A 5209-nucleotide genomic window follows, 5' to 3' on the forward strand; every position below is an offset into this window, starting at 1 on the left:
GGGCACCTGCCGTGGTGGGTCTAGGTGCACTTCCTGCATCACCTCATTCATCTTGACAATGACTCTTGAGGATGGGTATAATTAACCTCAACTTCCAGATGAAAGTCCTGAAGCTCAGAGCAGTTAAATCACTTGGCTGAGGTCGCACAGTTAGGGAACTAACCACATTGGGTTTCCAGTCCATATGAGCTTGACTCCAAAGGCTGAGCCATTTGATGCTGATTCTTTTGGTCTATTGGGCTCCTATGCAGGCTCCCTCTGCCAGGCCTGCCCCTTTGTACCTCGGGTACCCCTGGGAAAGTCTTACAGCTTCTCTAGGCCTCGGTATCTCCAACTATAAACTAGGAACAATTACATCTCCCTCGCAGGCTCATTATGAGGCATAGAGAGGTGTGATTAACACACGTTACTCAGGACAGTGCCTGTCACTGGATGCCTGGCTAATGAGGGCTTCTAATCATGGTGCGGGATGATGTGAGTTGGTGTTGATTCCCTGCTTCTATTACAAGAAAGAATCCACTTCTGTCTGTTTCCAGTTCCTGGCTTCAGAAGATACAGGTCCTGGGCTTCCTTAAGCTCCTAAACTCAGACACAGGGGAGGGATCTGTATGGGAAAGGCAGTGACCTCCCTGTCCTGGTTCCCCCATCACTGCCTCCTGGCTTCCCACCCTGTCCTGGTTCCCCCATCACTGCCTCCGGCTTCCCACCCTGTCCTGGTTCCCCCATCACTGCCTCCGGCTTCCCACCCTGTCCTGGTTCCCCCGTCACTGCCTCCTGGCTTCCCACCCTGTCCTGGTTCCCCCCGTCACTGCCTACTGGCTTCCCACCCTGTCCTGGTTCCCCCATCACTGCCTCCTGGCTTGCCACCCTGTCCTTGTTCCCCCATCACTGCCCCCTGGCTTCCCATGGCTGTTCCTTCTCAGACCCAGGCTCAACCCAGCCCCGGGTCTCTAGCTCAGACATGGTCCTTCAGCATGGAACGTCAACCCCATTCACAAGTGGTCTTAAGATTAGTTACAAAGACCAAGGCCAGGGTGAGCCTGGAGCAATCATGTGTTCAATGCTCCTGCTGCTGTAAGTCTTGCGTTTAGGACCTGTTTTCTCCAGGTGCTCCACACACATCACCCACACCCACTGCTTGGAACACAGGATGTTTGCCCTGCTGGTTCCCTTCCAAGATGACAACCATAAACTCTGCAGTCTGAAGGAGTCCCTCTGTTTCTGGAGGGTTACCAGAAGGTTGTACTGCCCATCCATCTCCCAGAAGAGCCCGCGCCTTTCCTTCATTTAAAGTCAGACCATCCCCTACCTTGCCATGTGTTCTGTTCCAGGTAGCATTGCCTCACCGCCCAGCTCCACTTAGGTATGGTACCATGGGCTTGTGCTGAAGGCCGGATGTTGGGAGAAGCAGCCCTTAAGTAGCTAGTTATTGTGCTTATTGCAGGAGGAAGAGTGCCAAGGAAATTGCTGGGAGACATTTTTCTCACCTTTAGAACCAGGAAAAGGAGGGCCGATTATGGAGAGTTCCTTTTTATCTATGGAAACCAGGCTGAATGAGACTGTGTCTTCCTCTCTGCTTTGTCTGCTAGGAAGCACAGAGCCCAATGCATAGCCCATTTCTAGGAGGTGCCCAGGACTGAAGCATCAACACCATGGTGTGTAACCTCGCCCTTGTCTAACGATTGACCGGAGCCTGCTGGTCCCCAGAACTGCTCTTTGTGCTGTCCTTTGGGGTCCAGCTCTGCATCTGACTTGGTTCTCCCCAGCCCCATCAAGCCAGCTGGAGAGCAGGACCTTCCTGGGTTCTGGCTGCTTCTCTTTCCAGGAGACCTGTGTCTTCCTGGCATCCCAATAGCCACGGTTGACATTTCACGTTTCCATGGGAACAGAGTCTGACTGTAGCCAGACAGCTAACTAGAGAGGCTGAGGAGGAGTGTGTGTGAGTGTGTGTTGTGTCTGGGGCTGCTCTTAGAGCCCAGGGATCTTGTGCACTTCCCTTCGGCTTGCAGTGGCTGCAGCAGCCTCCTCTTGGTGGTAATCATGGCCCATTTGCAGCTCCTACATCTCCATCGCTGACATAATGTTGCACCGGGGTCCATCCATCTGCATAATCATCTTAACCTGCTCCCACAAGAGAGTTTAAAAGGTCTGGGCTGTTGGAAAATGACCATAAAGGCTGAACGCAGATACCTTTAGCAGCAACGCCAACATCTATCACAGGGTAATTAGAGGCAGGGAGTGAGGGCTCCAGGCCCTGCGTCGGGGAACTGTGTGGGGCTGCGTCTGCTCTGACTGTTGAAAAGAAAGGGAGGGAAAGACCCAAGAAGGCAGTCCAGGAAGGAGAAGAGCAGTTTCTGCAGCAATAAGAGGATTTCTCTTTACTGGAGGGTTTGCAGCTTCTCCAAGGGGAAGGAGCTTTGCTTGAGACTGTTTAGGGACTCCTGGGACCTCTGTTCACACACTGCATGTGCCATGGTTTTCTGATACTAGAAAAATAATGACCAGGACTGTTCCTTCTTACTGTGTTCTAGGTCCCAAATTCTGGAGTACTGTGTGATCTCGAACAAGTGCCCTTTTCTCTCTGTGATCCCATTTTTCTATTTGTAAAATAAGGGGATTGGACAAATCCATCAGTTTCCAAACTCTGATTTGTGGAACCCTGGGGCTCACTGGCAGGGATGGGGAGAGGAAAGCGGGTAGGCAGGGGTGAGACCCACCTCCTTTACCCCAACCACAGTGGCTTTTCTTTCATTGGTCCTACATTCAATTTTCTAAGGAAGGTTATACATGAAGAACAGTTTTCTGCTACCAGAAGCACTGGACCACCACTGGGCTCCAAGATCACTTAGAGTCTCTCGTGTTTGTATGGTAAAGGTACTAGGTTCGGAAAACCAGATTTTGCTACGTCCTTTAACAAGTGTCTGTTTCATAACTAGCTTTATTGTGCTGAATTTGATATCTCCAGAAAAACAGTCGCATCTGTGCAGACAGGGAGAGCGACTTGAGGGAGTGTGAGGATGCCACGGAGTCAGACGCAGAGGGGCAAGAATGGCTCTTGCAAAGCAGTGACCAGGGGCCAACTGCCCACAGCCCACCTCCCCAGGCCCACTGGGGCTCCAAGTCATTGGGAATGCCCCAGGCAGGGGGGATGGCTGTCCTCCCTGTGTTGAACCAGCAGAGCTGTTTTCTTCTGGGTCCTCCGCCCTCCTTGGCTGTCATCTCTGAGCGGGGTGCGCAGCCCTCCGGCTCCGATCCACATGGAGGCTGGTCATCCATCTCCTTCTGGCATCCGTCAACTGCCTGAGCTGTCGGTGGAGGCTGCTGCAGCCTCTCTGTTGCTGACCTCTTGCTCCCCAGCCTCTTGAAAACTCCCTGTGATTGGTCTCTGGTCCTCCTGCAGTCTCTCCGTCTTCCCCTGGGGTCGGGGGTCTCAGGCTCTCAAGACTGTAAGGCTCACTGTATCCGCTGCCTCATTCGCCAGGCGCTTCAAGCTCCAAGGCTCCCCTCTTTCCTCACCTTTGGGTCTTTGAAAATTTTGCGCCCCTATATTCTGAAGTGATCCTGGTCATTGACAGTCCAGGGAGAGAAGCTGCTGAAAGCATTTCCCCTTGTTTGGAGGGTCCACTGCTGTCCCTTCTAAACTCTGGAGTTTTTCCACACCTCCTCCTTTTCATCACCTTTTAGATGCCTCCTGATACCTGGAGTCTGGCTTATGGAGTGCTCCCTGTGTGAGGTTCAGTGCTGGTGTCTGTGAGTCTTCAACCAAGGTATACATTAAAAAAAAAAAAAAAGAAAGAAAGAAAGAAAGAAAGAAAGAAAGAAAGAAAGAAAGAAAGAAAGAAAGAAAGAAAGAAAGAAGGAAAGAAAAGAAATGTTTTTTCTGTCTGACCTTCTATCTGTGTCAGCCCAGGCCTGGGGAAAGGTGAGGGCAGGCCTGGTGGCTTTTCCAATCTGGTCATCCCCGAATCTCAGAAACACCACTCCCCTAGTGCTCCCTGCACACCCAGGCTATGCTGGCCAGATGTGTCTCTCTGGTCTCTGTTGGACTCCAGCCCAGCCTATTCTCCTTGGCAGCAGCTCCTGGCCTGCTCTGCAGAAGGGGCAGCTATTTCAAGCCAGGCTGAGGGCCCTGGATGTGACCTTTTAAAGAAAAGATGATGGTAGCTCTCTTCCCAGGCAGCACCACCGCGGTCTCACAGAGCACCTGGCAGCCCCCTTCTGAGTCCACACATTGCCTGCAAGGATTGCTGGTTTTCAGTTCCTTCTCAAAACTTTGCCTTGGGGCTGGGCGCGGTGGCTCAAGCCTGTAATCCCAGCACTTTGGGAGGCTGAGACGGGCGGATCACGAGGTCAGGAGATCGAGACCATCCTGGCTAACACGGTGAAACCTCGTCTCTACTAAAAATACAAAAATCATTAGCCGGGCGAGGTGGCGGCGCCTGTAGTCCCAGCTACTCGGGAGGCTGAGGCAGGAGAATGGCGTGAACCCGGGAGGTGGAGCTTGCAGTGAGTCAATCGCGCCACTGCACTCCAGCCTGGGCGACAGAGCGAGACTCCGTCTCAAAAAAAAAAAAAAAAAAAAAAAAAAAAAAAAAAAAAAAAACTTTGCCTTGGGACAGTGGCTGAGTCAGAGGCTAAGGCTCTCTTGGGGTATCCTTTGCCCAAGTGCAGTTCCTCCCACTGAGCCACAGTGTAATCTCTGAAAGAGTCTGCCCAGGCTGGGGCTGGCGGGTCACCTATTTATTTTAATAGTGCAATCCCTTTTGGGATGACTGTAAGCAGAGGCCCCAGTGAAAGACATCTGAAAACAAGTTGCTTGGAAGCAAGCCTCTTGGAGGACCATAGGGGGGTGGATTCTGGAGTCTTCTCTTATTGTGCACCCATGCCTCCCCCACTCCCACTCACATTGGCCTAGTCCATGACCCTCCCTTCCTTCTTGAGGAGATCAGCCTTCCAGACTCCTGGAGGCCCCAGCATGGGACATGCCACAGGTGACCCTAGAAGCGAGGTCTCTGATTCTCAGTCCACTTCTCATCACTCCTGCTGAAACCACATGTCCCTCGGGAGGTACATTAACTAGAGGACCCTTGCTGTGGCTGTGGAGGTCTGGCAGTTACATGGAGGCCCAAACAAACTCTTGCAAGATACTGTGGGGTGCTAGAGGAAGTAACTTCCTGGGAGGCAAGAGACCTGGTTGTGGTCTCAGATC

The 5209-nt window shown here is 52.2% G+C and overlaps 1 non-coding gene across 1 annotated transcript; it reads left to right on the top strand.

Annotated features, from left to right (window-relative positions):
- The first annotated feature begins 3541 nt into the window (after positions 1-3541).
- Positions 3542-3659, top strand: LOC116269577. Its single transcript, XR_004177199.1, has one exon. It is a non-coding gene; the product is annotated as a small nucleolar RNA SNORA71 (small nucleolar RNA).
- Positions 3660-5209: the final 1550 nt, after the last annotated feature.

This window comes from Papio anubis, chromosome 11 (assembly GCF_008728515.1).
Source record: "Papio anubis isolate 15944 chromosome 11, Panubis1.0, whole genome shotgun sequence".
NCBI classification, from domain to species: domain Eukaryota; kingdom Metazoa; phylum Chordata; class Mammalia; order Primates; family Cercopithecidae; genus Papio; species Papio anubis.